Below are 16,661 nucleotides of genomic sequence, written 5' to 3' on the forward strand. Positions count from 1 at the left end.
GAGCGACCCCCATCATTATAATGGTGCACCTCTCTGGAGTGAGAGTTCTATGTTCCTACATGCTGGTAATTCGTGGGATAGCTCGACATGGAAGAGGCTGTAGTGGCCTTACCTGCCTCGTAGTGAACAGAGTTAAAAGTCAGGTTTAACCATCTAAGCAAGGTGTCCTGCCTTCAGTGAGAATGCTGATGAAATGCAGTAAGAATCAATTTCAAACTCAGATTAAGACTCTGCAAAGGAGGGTTGCAGATACTAGGGTATTGTGGTGGAATGATTAGTGTCATTCGCAAAGCAAAGCCTCCTAAACTGATGCAAAACAAACACTGGGCATTATCACTAAAAAATGATCTCGGACGGCCAATAATAGAAAATATTTGAGGTAAATGCCGAATCTTTAGACTAACTGTGATGCCAGTACTTACTACAAGCCACACACAACTGGAGAGAGCATCCATGACAACCGGGATATAAAGGTCACCATCCCGTGTCCTAGATAACAGACAAATGTAATCAATGGACAGGTAGCCCACTGGGTTATTTTCCTTCCCAGAATGCAACCTCCCTTTCTGAGGATTAGGGTTAGACTTGGCTACCTTGCTGCTCTGACATTCTCTCACTCTGAATTACCTGATACAATCTGGGTCAGGCGAGGTGCTCCCTAATCTTTGAAAGTGTTCTGGCAACTGCTAAATGACTACCTGCTGCAGAATTATGGAAATAATATGAAACAGCAAGAATTGGTTCACCAATCACCATTGAAACATTTCTCACTCCTGGCTTGGTAGCACACAATGCCCTTCCTTACACTGTAACCTGTCGCACCAAACACCTAGCAAGGCGGTGCAAAGATAACCACATTGGACTCGTGTAGTAACCACGTCAGGAACTGTCACGGGGTTGCTGCTAACGAAAATGCAGTGGGACCAAATGGGAGAGGCCCACAAACAAACAAGATGGATGAGTGGGAATGGAAGGACAAGCACGGCACGATGACAGAAAACCGAGCAAGACTCCAAGTACAACAACAAAGTATTAAGCAATGGAGTCACAAGAGATAACCTCATGAAATCAATACAATGCCCACTCATAAATGGGAAGTAAGCACATGCAATGTAAACACAATGTCTGTAAGCGAGATATCAACCGATTCAATGCGAATACCAGACTGCCTCACTGAGTGAGAGGCTGCCACCTAAATACATGACAGGGTATGCCACTATTGGTCACTGGGACAATGTGCTCTACAGTGGAGCCCTCACATTAGACTCAGGGCCACGAGTGTGCAGTAGTCATGGCGTAAGCCGTGGCAGCACAGAGACCTCCAGTGGTCATTGAGTTCCAAGCAGTCTGGCACAGATTTGAAACACGCGGTGCTCGGTACCTGATCCCTCCCCCCTGAAACTTGTGCATAGAGGCGAAAATGCCCTGGACTTGCCACAGTGGTCAGCAGATGGGAGAAAACTGAGACTTGTTAACTGCCACTGTCGGGGAGGAAGGGATGTCCGAGGTGTCCACGATGGCCAACACAGAGGCCACGGCATCGGAGGGAGCCTCCAATCCACCGGGGGGTGGGGAGGGTTGGCAGCAGATTCACGGGGAGGCAGCAATCGGTGGCGACTCGAGGACAGTGTCTGTACCCGAGCCGGCCGCGGTGGTCTCGCGGTTCTAGGCGCGCAGTCCGGAACCGTGCGACTGCTACGGTCGCAGGTTCGAATCCTGCCTCGGGCATGGATGTGTGTGATGTCCTTAGGTTAGTTAGGTTTAAGTAGTTCTAAGTTCTAGGGGACTAATGACCACAGCAGTTGAGTCCCATAGTGCTCAGAGCCATTTGAACCATCTGTACCCGAAGTAGGGAGTTTTGGAAGATACAGCAGTGGGAGTCCCACAGGGATACGAGGGCAGAGCTGGTTATGATGGTGGCACTCCGACACTTTTGATAACTTCACTGACGTCACATGCTGCCCATGGGCTATGATGACTGATGCGGGCGTCCAACCCACCTCGTTCCCGTACACGCGAGCCCATACGGCCGCGCGAGAGGCGTAATGCTGGGTGGGCCAGTAGCAGGGGTGGGAGGGTGAAGGTATCAGCAAATAGAGCAGGGTTTGTGGCTGTCGCCCAATGGAGAAGCTCTGCCGGACTATGTCAACTGGTTGGTGCAATATGTGCTCAAGAACAGGGTGAGGGCTGATGTGGTTGGTATTGTTTCAACTGCTTTTGTCATCTGTTGTTTAAATGTGTGGGCAAGCGTCTCCACTGTGCAATTGGAGGAAAGGTGGGCTATGGATATGTTTGATACTGTTGGCCTGACAGAAGTCTTGGTAGGAGAATGCCATTAATTGGGAGCCATTATCAGAGACAAATTTGTGAGGCAGGCCCTCAATGGTGAGAAACTGAGCCAGGGCTGTGACTGTGTCCTCTGTGTTGGTGGATGCCATGCAGACAACATGGGGGTAGTTGGAGTAGGCACCAAAGATAAGTAACCACATGGACACCAAAACCGCACCTGGAAAATTAAGTTTGATGCAATCCCAGGGCCAGCGTGGCAAACACCGGGGTGTGAATTCTGGTACCATGCACCACGGAATTTGAATCCCTGCCAGACGTCATGGACGTCGAAGACACATCGAGGTCTCTGCACCATCGCGCCATAAGCTGTGGTGGCTCACGCCTCCTGGCCCACTTTTAGTGTGGGGGTGCCACAGTGGAACATGTGGTCCCAGTGGCCAATACCGGCACCCCCGATAGCGTACTTTGGCGGCGACCTCTTGCTCAGCCAGTCAGTCTAATCTCACTTATGTCGGTTTACATCTTGCTTTGCGCTAGACTGCTTACTTCCTGGTTCATGTACGAGTGGACGTATTTGTTTCCTTGTGGCTCTGTTGTTTGGTCTTGTTGTATTCATTCTGTCCTTCATTGGTTGTGTCCGTACTCTTCCATTGTGTTGTTGTTCGTGGGCCTCTCCGCGGGTCCCACCGTGCTTTCCGTCATTGCTGCCCCGCGACCGTCTTGGTTGCAGTTACAACATTTTGGCGACAAGGTAAACAGTTGTCATTCTTGGTATGGAGGCGAAGTTGGTCTGTCTGCTGGAGCAACAGCAGCAGCTAATGCAGCAGCAGCAGCTCCAGTTACACATCTTACAAAAGCCGCTGTAACTGACAAAGTTGATGCTCGGGACACGTTACTGCATCAGCTTCAGGGTCCTCGGGTGTCCGATGCTTTCCCGCGTCTGCCATCATTTCCATCATTTAATGACGCTAAAGAGGACTGGGAAACCTACTTACATAGGCTGAAACAACATTTCACGACTTTTCAAGACACGGACGACTCCTTGCAGCGGTCATTGTTTTTTTCTTGGGCCTCTCTGGGCATGTTCTTTCTTCTCCACATGTTGGCACCGTTGTCTGTCAGCAAAGGCAGATCTCCTGGAAAGATAGAGCCACAGGACCAAAATATTATTCCCAATGCTACCATGTAGTCGCCTCTTGGCTGGAATTCCACCAGTTTCATAAACAGCCTGGTCAATCATATCGTTCCTGGGTCACGGACTTGCAGGGTCTCTGCTGTCGATGTGATTTTACGTGCATCAATCAGCAGTGTAAGGCTTCGTATGCAGACTCCCTGATCCGGGATGTAGTGGTTCAGTTGGCTCCCAACCCTGAGGTCTGCACTGCGGTGTTGAATCTTGACAACCCCTCCTTGGAAGAGATTCACTGCATTGCCCACTCCTTTGAAATTGCTGAAGCAGCTAACAAGCATCTTGTGGCGCGACTGCAGGTGGCAGTGATCGTGGAGTTCCAGTGGGTTCCGCCCTCACGATGTTGACGCGGCCCGGCCAACAGGGGCCAGTGCCATTGGGACTCTTCGTGATCTGACGTCTCTATGGCGTCGGCGCCTTCGGTCGCCCCTCGGCACCGGTCGAGCAGCCTACTTCCTTCTTGCCCACAGTGCTTTACTGCCCATTCATGGGCTGATTGTCCCCACTGGAAAATGTGCACGCTGTGTAACAAGGAGGGCCACATCCGATTGGTTTGTCATAGTCACTCGACTCGATCCAGTCCTGTCCCTCCTGGGCCTCAAGATACCGTCCATGCTCTGCAATCGGTCGTCCCACAGGATGACCCATCAGCGTGGAAGCTTTTCCTCACGCTCCGCATTTTCACAGAGGATGTCGGCTCTCAGGTTGACACTGGGGCCACTGTCTCCCTGATTACTATGGCGACATATACCCGGCTGGACTCTGCTGCATTGTCGCCTCCTTCACGCCGTTTGTTCGCCTACAGAGACGGTTCCATTCCCCTTCCTGGGTAGTTCGTCGTCCAGGCGACATACAAGCATGTTCTGTGGCTCCTTACCCTCTCTGTCATCGACTATCTGATGGCTTCGAATATTTTTGGCCTGGATGCGTTTCAACTGTTTGGTTTTTCAATTTCTGATGAAGTTAAGGTGGTTTCCACGGCTGTTCCCTTTCAGGACTTGGACGATCTGTGCTCTGCTTTTGTGTCATTATTTGCACTGGATCTCGGATGTGCTTCCGGCTTTCAGGCGCACATCACCCTATGGCCGGATGCACAGCCTTGCTTTTTCTGAGCCAGGCCCCTTCTGGTCAACCAGGAACTTGATCAGCTCCAGGCCGCTGGCGTGCTGGAACCTGTAACCTATAGTGCATGGGCGACACCACTGGTGGTCATACGGAAACCCAATGCGTCCCTTCAGCTGTCTGGGGACTTCGGCGCTACAGTCAATGCTCAGTCCCTCGTTGTTACTTACCCCATTCCCTGACAGGAAGACCTTCTTGCCAAGCTTGCCGGGGGAGAGTATTTTTCCAAGATCGACCTGACTGAGGCATACCACCAGTTGCCCTTGGATGTCGAATCTCAGAACATCATGGTTATCAACACGCCTTTCGAATTGTATAAGTACAAGTGCCATCCCTTTGGTGTCTCTTCAGCACCAGCCATTCTCCAGCGATTCCTGGAGCAGCTTACCCAGCCTATCCCTGCATCTGTGAATTATCTGGATGACATCTTGGTCACCGGGTGTTCCCATTAGGAACGTTTGCAAAACCTCAGCGCCCTATTTCACACTCTGCAGTCTGCTGGTCTACGCTGTCGGATGGACAAGTGTTGTTTTTTTCAACTGGAAGTGGAATACTTGGGCCACTGGCATAGCAAAGATGGCATTCGCCATTCGGGTCATAATGTCGCTGCCATTGAGGCCCTTCCTCGTCCCAAGGACTTATTGGAACTGCAGGTGTTTCTGGGCAAGGTTACTTATTACTTAAAGTTCTTGGCCCAGGCTGCCTCCGTTGCTCAACCCCTCAATCACTTGTGTCGCAAAGGCATACCTTTTGTTTGGACTCCTGCCTGTGACCAGGCTTTTCTCCATTTAAAGGTGATGCTGAAGTCCGCCCCCTGCCGTACTCCCTTCTCTCCGGACCGCCCCTTGGTTGTGGCAGCTGATGTGTCAGCTTACGGCATTGGGGCCGTCCTTGCGCACTGGGATGCCGATGGCTCTCAACAGCCCATCGCTTATGCCTCTAAGACGTTGACCTCAGTGCAATGGAACTACTCCCAGATTGAAAAGGAGGCTCTGGCGATCGTGTTCGCCATCCAAAAATTTCATTCCTATCTCTTTGGGGCAAAGTTCACGATCCTGATGGACCATAAACCCTTGGTTACACTTTTCGGACTCCACTCTCAGCTTCCCGAGCAGACGGCTCAACAACTCCTGCGCTGGGCATTGTTTTTATGTAATTATGCTTACACCATCCGGTATAAGCACACCGCCCACCATGCTAATGCGGACACTTTGTCACGTCCCCCAGCAGGCCCCAATCCTGCTTTTGATCAATAGGAGGCCCTCTGCTTTCACATTGATTCTGCCCACCGGGATGCGCTGGATGGTCTTCCTCTTATGGCTGCTGACGTTGCTGCGGCTACCCACTATGACCCTGTCTTGCGGCAGGTTCTCAACTATGTGGTCCACAGGTGGCCATCCTATGTTACTCGTCGGATGCAGTGCGATTTCTGACCCTGGCGCCACCTGTCCCACAGGCTCTCTGTGGTTGATGATGTCCTTCTGTTGGCCACGGAGTCAGATGCCCACCGGGTGGTCATCCCTCCGGAATTGCGGCTTCGGGTACTCAGTTTGTTACACCACGGGAACTGGGGTATGTGCCATATGAAAGTTTTGGCTCGCCAGCATGTGTATTGGCCCGGCATCGAAGGCGATATTGAGCGCCTGGTCCATGGCTGTGCTGTATGAGGGGGCTTGCCTGGTGACACGCACAGTCTTGTGCACACTGGCCTGTGCCGCGCCGGGCCTTGGATCACATCCATGTCGATTTTGCAGGACCGTTTTTGGGGTCCATGTGGTTACTCATTGTTGATGCCTACTCCAAATACCCATATGTTGTCAGAATGGCATCCACCACCACGGAGGCTACACTCACGGATCTGGTCCAGGTTCTCGCCACTGAGGGCCTGCCCCACACGTTGGTCTCCAATAATGGTCCCCAATTCCACGACTTCTAGCAGGCCAATGGTATCAAGCATATCTGTAGCCTTCCTTTGCACCCTTTGTCTAATGGCGTGGCGGAGAGGCTTGTCCACACTTTTAAATACCATTTGACTAAGGCGGTTGACACATCTCCAACCACGTTGGCCCTCACCCTGCTTTTGAGCATCTATCGCACTGTGCCATTTGACGGTTGCAGTCTGGCAGAGCTCCTTCATGGGCGACAGCCGTGGACCCTGCTCCATTTGCTGATGCCGTCCTCCTCCCACGCCCACTCCCAGCCCTCGCAGCGGTATGCCCCTGGCACGGCCGTGTGGGCCCGCGAGTACGGGCACAAGGCGGGTTGGACACCCGCCGTGGATGTCGCGGCCCACGGGCGGCGTGTTACGTCAGTGCAGACGTCGAAAGGGTTGGAGCGCCACCATCATAATCAGCTCCACCCTCATGCTGCCACGGGAGTAGCGCCACTGCCTCTTTCCCTACCTCCTTCAGGTACAGACGTGGTTGTCGAGTCACCATCCCAGCCCCCGGTTGCCATCTTCCCGCGGGCCTGCTGCCGGGCCTCTCCACCTCTGGATGGATCGGCAGCTCCCTCCGCTGTCCCTGGACTCTGGATAGGCTGTCACAGATACCTTGGGCGTACTTCTTCCCTGTCACTAGCTGTTGATACACCCAGTTCCTCTTCCCACTGCTGCCCACCTTGGCACCGTCTGGGGCGTTTCCGCACATATGCACAAGTTTCAGGAGGGAGGGATCTGGTAACGCGCGCCACAGAATTTGAATCCGCGCCAGAAGTAATGGACGTCAAAGACCCATAAAGGTCTCTGCACCATTGCGCCGTAAGCTGTAGCAGCGTGCGCCTCCTGGCCCACTTTTAGTGTGGGCACACCACAGTGGAACACTTGGTCCCAGTGGCCAATAGCGGCGTCCCCGATAGCGTACTTAAGCACCAGCCTCTTGCTCAGCCAGTCAGTTTAATGTTGCTTACGTCAGTTTACACCTCGCTTTGCGCTAGACTTCTTGCTTCCTGGTTCGTGTACAAGTGGACGTGTTTGTTTCCTTGTGACTCTGTTGTTCTGTCTTGTTGCATTCGTTCTGTCCTTTGTTAGTCATGTCTGTCCTCTTATGTTGTGTTGTTGTTCGTGGGCCTCTCTGCGGGTCCCGCCGCGCCTTCTGTCATTGCTACCTCACGACCGTCCTGGTCACAGTTACAAAATGAATGACTGAGGGGGCTTGCCTGTTGATGTGCAGACACAGTGCACCTGCAGACCAGGCGGTCAATACCGCCATTGATGGTGGGCCAATACACGTGCCGGCGAGCCAAAATTTTCATGTGGCACAGTGTGCACGGTGTAACAAGAAGGACATCATCAACCATGGAGAGGCTGTTCAACAGGTGGCACCAGGGACTGATGTCAGTCTCCATCCAACAAGTAGTATAGGAAGGCCAACCATGGACCATGTAGTGGAGAACCTGCCACAAGGTAGGGTCTTGGTGTGTAGCCGTGGCAATGTGATCAGCCATAGGAGGCAGGGAATCCAGCGCATCCCAGCGGTCAGAATCAATGCGAAAGCAGAGGCCCTCCTGTTGGTCGAACGCAGGATTGGGGGCTGCTGGGAGACGTGACAAAGTATCTGCATTAACATGGTGGGCAGTGGGCTTATACTGGATGATGTATGTGTAATTCCGTAAAAATAAAGCCCAGTTCTGGACACATTGAGTCACCCACTCTGGAAGGTGAGAGTAGGGTCCGAAAAGCATAACTAAAGGTTTATGGCCTGTCAGCAGGTTGAACTTTCCCCAAAAAGATAGATTTTAAATTTTGGGTGGTAAACACAATTGCCAGGGCCTCTTTTTCAATCTGGGAGTATTTCTGTTGTGCTGGGTTTAACGTCTTAGATGCATAAGCAATGGGCTACAACCAAGGGGCCGTCTGGAGAGAAGGGAGCAAGGCAAATGGTGGACTACAGCATCATCTTTAAACAGAGAAAAGTGTGGTCACAGGCAGGAGTCCAATCAAAAGTCATCCCTTTGTGGCGCAAGTGATTGAGTGGTTGAGCAACGGAGGCAGCTTGGGGTAAAAACTTGAAGTGATAAGTAACCTTGCCCAAAAATGCCTGGAGTGCAGATAAGTCCTTGGGATGAGGAAGGGCCTCAATGGCTGTGACATTGTGATTTGAAGGGCAAATGCTATCTTTACTAAGCGAGTGGCCTAAGTATTCCACTTCCGGGTGAAGAAAACGACACTTGTCCAACCGACAGCATAAACCTGCAGACTGTAGAGCGTGAAATAATGCGCTGAGGTTGCGCAAATGTTCCTGACAGGAATTCCAGGTGACCAAGATGTCATCCAGATAATTCACGCAGGCTGGGATAGGCTGTGTAAGCTGCTCCAGGAACCCTGGAAAATATGTTCTGGAAATCGGAATCCAAGTGTAACTGGTGGTATGCCTCAGCCAGGTCGATCTCAGAAAAGTACTCACCCCCACAAGCTTGGCGGGGAATGGGGTAAGTGTCTACTAAAGACTGGCACTACTATCAATTCTCAAAGTCCCCACACAGCCAAAGTTTACCCATTGGGTTTCCGTACAACCACCAATGGTGTCGCCCAGGCACTTTATGTACCAGCTCCAGGCTGCTGGCGTTCTGGAGACAATCAAGTTGCTGCTTGACTGCCGGCCATAAGGCCACTGAATGGGGGCAGGCCCAGAAAAAGCAAGGCTGTGCATCCGGCTAAAGTGTGATGTGCGCCTGAAAATCTGAAGCACATCCGAAATTCATTGCAAACGACGACACGAAAGCTGAACACAGAGCATCCAAGTCCTGAAAAGGAACAGACCTTAGCTTCATCAGAAATTGAAAAGTCAAACAGTTTAAACACATCCAGGCCAAAAATATTCTAAACCTATGGATGGTCGACAACAAATAGGGTAAGGAGCCAGCGAACATGTGTGTATGTTGCCTGGATGACGAACTGCCCATGAAGGGGATTCGAACCATCGACGTAGGCGACCAAATGCTGAGAATGCAGGGGAGCCGAGGTGGGTATATGTCACAGTATTAATCAGGGAGATGGTGGCCCCAGTGTTGAGCTGAAAACTGACATCCTCAGTAAAAGGCGGAGCATGAGGAATAGCTTCTGTGGTGATGGGTCCTCCAGCTGGATGACCGATTGCAGAGCATGTGCTGTATACTGAGGCCCAGTAGGGGCAGGATGGGAGCAAGTTGAATGACTACAACAAACAGATTGGATGTGGCCCTCTTTCTCAAACATTCTATCTGATTGCCCCCACCGCTGAAAAACGTGCACAGAGTGTGTGGTAAAGCACTGTGGCCAAGATGGAAGTGGACTGCGTGACCAGTGATGAGGGGCGACTGGAGGCTCTGATGCAATAGAGATATCAGACATAGAGGAATCCCGATGGTGCTGGCCTCTGTTGGCTATGCCATGTCTACGTCATGATGGCGGAACCCACAAAGACACATCAATCGCTGCCACTTTCGACTGTGCCATAAGACGCTCGTTAGCCGCCTGAGCAATTTCAAATGAGTGGGCAATGAGGAGAAACTCTTTGAATGAGGGATTATTGAGTTTCAATGCTGCAGTGCAGACTTTAGGATCAGGAGCCAACTGAACACCCACATCCCGGATGAGGAAATCTGCATACGAAGCCTTACATTGCTGATTGGTGCATGTAAAATTGCAGTGACAGCTGACACCCTGCAAGTCCGTGATCCAGGAACAATATGATTGAGCAGGCTGTTTATGGTACTGGTGGAACTCCATCTGAGATGTGACCACATGGTAGTGCTGAGAATAATAGTTTGTCAGCAAAAGGCATTTCTCCTGGAAAGAGTGAGCCACAGGCCAAATTGCGGAGAAGAAAAAATGTGGCTAGGGAGCCCCACGACAAAAACAACGACCGCTGCAAGGGGTCATCTGTGACCTGAAAAGCTGTGAAATGTTTTTCAGACAGTTTAAGTACGTTTCCCAGTCTTTTTTAGCATCATTAAATGGTGGGAACGACGGCAGACATGGGAAAGCATTGGACACCCGAGGACTCAGAAACTGTTGTGGAAATGCATCCCAGACACTGACTTTATCCGATGGACATCTTACAAAAGTTCATATGGTTGCTAACTGTACCTGCTGCTGCTGCGTGAGCTGCTGCTGCATGAGTTGCTGCTGTTGTTCCAGAAGGCAGACCAACGTAGACTCCATGCAAACAACTACTACCATTTACCTTGTTACCACAGTGCTGTAACCATGACAGGAACGGTTGCGGGGTTGCCACTAACGGAAATGTGGCGGGACCAAACAGGATTCGCTCGTGAATCATTCTCCATATCTTTGTGGGTCATTCTCCATGTCTTTGTGGGTTCCGCCATCATGACGTAGACATGGCATAGCCAACAGAGGCCAGCACCATCGGGATTCCTCTATGTCTGATATCTCTATTGCATCAGAGCCTCCAGTCGCCCCTCATGGATTGGCCTGCTTATAGGAAGGAAAAGAAGATACAGGAGTATAAGTTCCTTGATCGTCTAACCTATATTGAGGCTTGTAAGAAGTATACACGTCTTCATCCTGTGTCAATGACATCTAGCTATGCTTTAATTACATCTTCACCCCTTCCTCCCCCCTCCTTACCCCAGTCCCAAACGCCTCTTCCCCTCTCCCTGCAGTTCCCCCACCCTCCTCTCCTGCTGCTGCTCCCACTCCCTAGCCGGAGAAGTGTCCCACTTCTTTGGCATCTGCCGGTCAAGGGCACCGCTTCTGGACCCCCCTTCCTGGTACCTTCCAGGCCAAGGTCTGCTGCCACACTACAACCATGAGAACCACAATCTGTGAGGCCCCAGGTCACCTGCTCTCTTTCTGTTCCAGAGCTTGCTGCAACTGGCTCCCTTTCGCAGCACAGCCCTCCTCGATCTCAAACAGAAAAGAAGAAGAAAATAAGTCCTGGGACAAGGAGCCTCTGGTGCCACCAGAGATCCCATCCCCACCTTCGCAACTTGATTCTGACCTACTGTTCATGGATGTTGCCCCCTCCTTGTCAGTGACGGATGGTGATCCGGCGTCGTGACTGCCTTTAGCCTGTTCACCCCCATTTGAACCATCATTATGTGTTTATCTGATGGAATTGTGATGGATATTACCATCACCTTCTGGAGTTGAAATCCCTTATTTTGTATTACTCTGCAGCTTCTGTGGTTCTACAGGAATCTCATTTTACTGATGATCACTCGGCGGCCCTCCATGGGTTCCATGCTTTCTGTCGAAATCGTGTTGGCCCCCTGCAGGCCTTTGATGGCGTTTGTACATTGGTTTGTATGGACATTACTAGCACATGGATTCCTCTTCAAACTTCATTGGAAGCAGTTGCTGGACTCTGCAGTCACAATTTGCAATCTTTATCTCTCTCCTTACAGGACTCTTACACTTGCTGCTTTAACTGCCCTTCTTCAGCAACTTCCTCCTTCCGTTCCCGTTCTCTGGGAGTTTAATGCTCATCATCCCTTGTGGAGCAGTGCATTTCCATCTAGTCGTTGTCTTCTCATATACCAGTTCCTTGCAGACCACGATTTGTGCCTTCTTAATGATGTCTCCCCCTACCCATTTCAGTGTCAGTCATGGTACCTTTTGCGCCATTGATCTCTCTCTTTCTTCTCACTCCCTTCTCCCTTCATTGCACTGGTTGCCATACAACAACCTTTGCAGTAGTGACAATTTCCCATTGATTCTCTCGCTACCTTCCAGCTCCCCGATGGACAGGTTACCTCGTTGGTCTTACCAATGCGCCAGTTGGCATCTATACACTAAACAGGTAGTTTTTTCTCCCTCTTTGTTGGGTTGTATTGATGACGTCCTACGTGACATGTCTGATGTGAATGTTCACGCTGCTGGCCTTGCTATGCCACACCAATCTGGACCATTTCACCGCTGGCATGACCCATGGTATTGTACAGCAATTGCCATTGCCATCTGTGATTGCTGCTGAGCTTTGCAACACCTTAAGAGGCACCCATCCACTGCCAATCTTATTACCCTTAAATGCCCACGCACCAAAGCCTGTTACTTAATCAAATGGAGCAAACCGGTGTATTGGGAACGCTTTGTTTCTCCCCTCGGTTCTACTGTCCCACTGTCATGGGTCCATGCACCGTATGGTGGACTGCAGAGTACGTATGTAGATGTAGATGTAGATGTAGATGGGTTTCACTTTGCTCTCTCCAAGGTTGCCATCGGAAGTCTTCCCTCCCAGTCCTTGCCCTCCCGGATGGCCTTTGCATGGACCTCTTGATTCTTGTGGGACGTCTTGTGACCCATTTTGTAACTGTTTCTGGTGAAGGAAAGCAGCTGGATAGGTGGTTGATGCTGACACTGTGGGCTGAAGAATCCTCCCCTGGTCTGTCAGAATCTACCAACGAACCTTTTACTGAGTGGGAACTTCTTCCCACATTTTCTTCTTCTCATCATATGGCCCCTAGCCCAGACTCCATTCATCACCAATTGCTTCAACATCTCAGTGCTCGAAAATGACAACATATTCTCTGGGTGCTTAACCGTATATGGCTCCAGGGTGACTTCACTTTTGAATGGAGGGATATCATCGTGGTTCCCGTCGTTAAGCCTGGTAAGAAACCCCTGTTTGCCGAAAGCTTTGGGCCAATTAGTCTGACAAATGTTGTTTGCAAGTTAGTTGAATGGATTGTAGCCTGTTGGCTCAATTGGGTCCTTGCATCTTGTGATCTATTGTTCCCTTACCAGAGTGGCTTCCAAGAGGGATGGTCTCCAATCGATCATTTACTTCGCTTGGAATCTGCAGTTCATCAGGCTTTTTCCCAGCGCCACCATTTGGTTGCAGTATTTTTCGACATTTGCAAGCCCTATGACATGGCTTGGCGCCATCTTATCTTACTTACACGTCATGAGTGCTGTCTTTGGGGCCCACTCCGGATTTTTATCTGCCAGTTGGTGTTCCATCAGTCGTTCAGGGTTTAGGTTGGTACTGCTTTTAGTTCTCCATGGCCCTAGGAGAATGGCATCCAACAGGGTTCTGTATTGAGTGAACTTCTTTTTTTCATTGCTATAGATGGACTTGTGGCCTCCATTGGTCACCCCAGCTCTGTATGTGGATGATTTCTGCATTTGGGTTAGTTCCTCTTCGATGGCCTCTGCAGAGCGGCAGCTCCAGGGTGCTATATGTTGTGCCTCTGCATGGACCCTCTCACACGGGTTTCAATTCTCTCCTTTAAAATTGCGGTTGGTCCACTTCTGTCTCCATACTGCGGTCCACACCCATCCAGAGCTCTACCTCGATGCACAATGATTACCTGTGGTCCCACAGTTTCGTTTCCTGGGTCTTATTTTCGACAAGAAGCTCACTTGGCTGCCTCATATCAGACTTATGAAGATAGGATGTTTCCGTAAACTCCATGTCCTTCACCTCTTGAGGTGCGAATCGTTCCACTCTTCTCTGCCTTTATCAGGATTTAGTGCTGTCTCGCTTGGACTATGGTTGTCAAGTTTATGTTTTGGCTGCTCCTTCCACACTGCACCTCCTGGATCTGGTCCACTATCATTGTATCCGCTTCGCCCCCAGTGCCTTTCCTATGAGCCCTGTTGATAGTCTCCTGATTGAAGCTTTCTGTCGACGGTCCCAGCTTCTGGTCTCTTACTCAATCGTTGTCCATTCATCTCTCACTCACACTTCCTATTCTATCCTGTTCCTATACCAAGGATGTCACCCACCTTTCGCAGCAATGCAGGCTGCCATTCTCCCATGGAGACGATCATAGAGATGCTGAATGTAGTCCTGTGGAACGGCTTGCCATGCCATTTCCACCTGGCACCTCAGTTGGACCAGCGTTCGTGCTGGACGTGCAGACCGCGTGAGACGACGCTTCATCCAGTCCCAAACATGCTCAATGGGGGACAGATCCGGAGATCTTGCTGGCCAGGGTAGTTGACTTACACCTTCTAGAGCACGTTGGGTGGCACGGGATACATGCGGACGTGCATTGTCCTGTTGGAACAGCAAGTTCCCTTGCCGGTCTAGGAATGGTAGAACGATGGGTTCGATGACGGTTTGGATGTACCGTGCACTATTCAGTGTCCCCTCGACGATCACCAGTGGTGTACGGCCAGTGTAGGAGATCGCTCCCCACACCATGATGCCGGGTGTTGGCCCTGTGTGCCTCGGTCGTATGCAGTCATGATTGTGGCGCTCACCTGCATGGCGCCAAACACGCATACGACCATCATTGGCACCAAGGCAGAAGCGACTCTCATCGCTGAAGACGACACGTCTCCATTCGTCCCTCCATTCACGCCTGTCGCGACACCACTGGAGGCGGGCTGCACGATGTTGGGGCGTGAGCAGAAGACGGCCTAACGGTGTGCGGGACCATAGCCCAGCTTCATGGAGACGGTTGCGAATGGTCCTCGCCGATACCCCAGGAGCAACAGTGTCCCTAATTTGCTGGGAAGTGGCGGTGCGGTCCCCTACGGCACTGCGTAGGATCCTACGGTCTTGGCGTGCATCCGTGCGTCGCTGCAGTCCGGTCCCAGGTCGACTGGCACGTGCACCTTCCGCCGACCACTGGCGACAACATCGATGTACTGTGGAGACCTCACGCCCCACGTGTTGAGCAATTCGGCGGTACGTCCACCCGGCCTCCCGCATGCCCACTATACGCCCTCGCTCAAAGTCCGTCAACTGCACATACGTTTCACGTCCACGCTGTCGCGGCATGCTACCAGTGTTAAAGACTGCGATGGAGCTCCGTATGCCACAGCAAACTGGCTGACACTGACGGCGGCAGTGCACAAATGCTGCGCAGCTAGCGCCATTCGACGGCCAACACCGCGGTTCCTGGTGTGTCCGCTGTGCCGTGCGTGTGATCATTGCTTGTACAGCCCTCTCACAGTGTCCGGAGCAAGTATGGTGGGTCTGACACACCGGTGTCAATGTGTTCTTTTTTCCATTTCCAGGAGTGTATATTAGTCTCAGGAAGTCAATACTAATCATGTCTGTAAGTTTCCAAAGCAAGTAGGAGATCTTAGAAATCTTTTTCATACCTGACTAACATGTTCTTCACAGTTAAGTTTGGAATCAATATGCATTTCTAACACTTTCACTCATCTGTTTTCTATGTTCTTGGGCAATCATAAAATAAGCTGTTTTGTTTTCTCTGGATTACAGAGTAATTTATTTGCTGAGAACCAGTGGAGGGCAGATTTTGGTGTTTCCTGTTTACTGTTATGCAAGGCTGAGATCTTCTGTAGTGAGGCGACCAGTGTTGGTCCATCACATAGCGTATGATTTATGTAGAGAGGAATGTCACTGATAGTGACGATGAAGAAGAATGGTCCAAGGAATGTGCCCTGTTGAACACCACATAAAGGAGTGTGTTATAATACAACATAGCTTGTCACAGTTGAAAATAAAGATATGAAGCTATTACTGCTAATTCTGGATTACATACCTCATAAAATTCTAGTTCTGTTGTCAGGACGTCAAAGGGAATGTAGACAAATGCTTTGCTCATTTCATATAAGATAAGTTCAAATGGTTCAAATGGCTCTGAGCACTATGGGACTTAACTACTGTGGTCATTAGTCCCCCAGAACTTAGAACTACTTAAACCTAACTAACCTAAGGACATCACACACATCCATGCCCGAGGCAGGATTCGAACCTGCGACTGTAGCGGTCACGCGGTTCCAGACTGTAGCGCCTATAACCGCACGGCCACTCCGGCCGGCTATAAGATAAGTAATTGGATGTATGTAAGCAAGTGAGATATCTCAGACAATTATAAGACAAGGGTTTTTTCCCCATTTCATCTTTTGGAAAATAAAGAGTCACCTTATATTCATTGATAAAGCTATAGCTGCTAAGGTCAACATTTTTCCATTGTTTAACAGGATATATAGTGGTTGTCAAGCATTTACAAATGAAGCTTTGGCTATTGAGGTCACACAGAAATTTATTTTGAAGAAATCAGGACAGAGGTGGCCAAATAAAACTTAACTTCCAACAGGCTCAAGATATCGCGATATGCCGAAGCGCCTTGATAAACTATCAACGCTATGCAAAGAGTCATGTGACAACTCAGACATTGCTAGTGTAAGTGA

The sequence above is a fragment of the Schistocerca nitens genome, chromosome 1 (genome assembly GCF_023898315.1).
Source record: "Schistocerca nitens isolate TAMUIC-IGC-003100 chromosome 1, iqSchNite1.1, whole genome shotgun sequence".
Classification (NCBI taxonomy): domain Eukaryota; kingdom Metazoa; phylum Arthropoda; class Insecta; order Orthoptera; family Acrididae; genus Schistocerca; species Schistocerca nitens.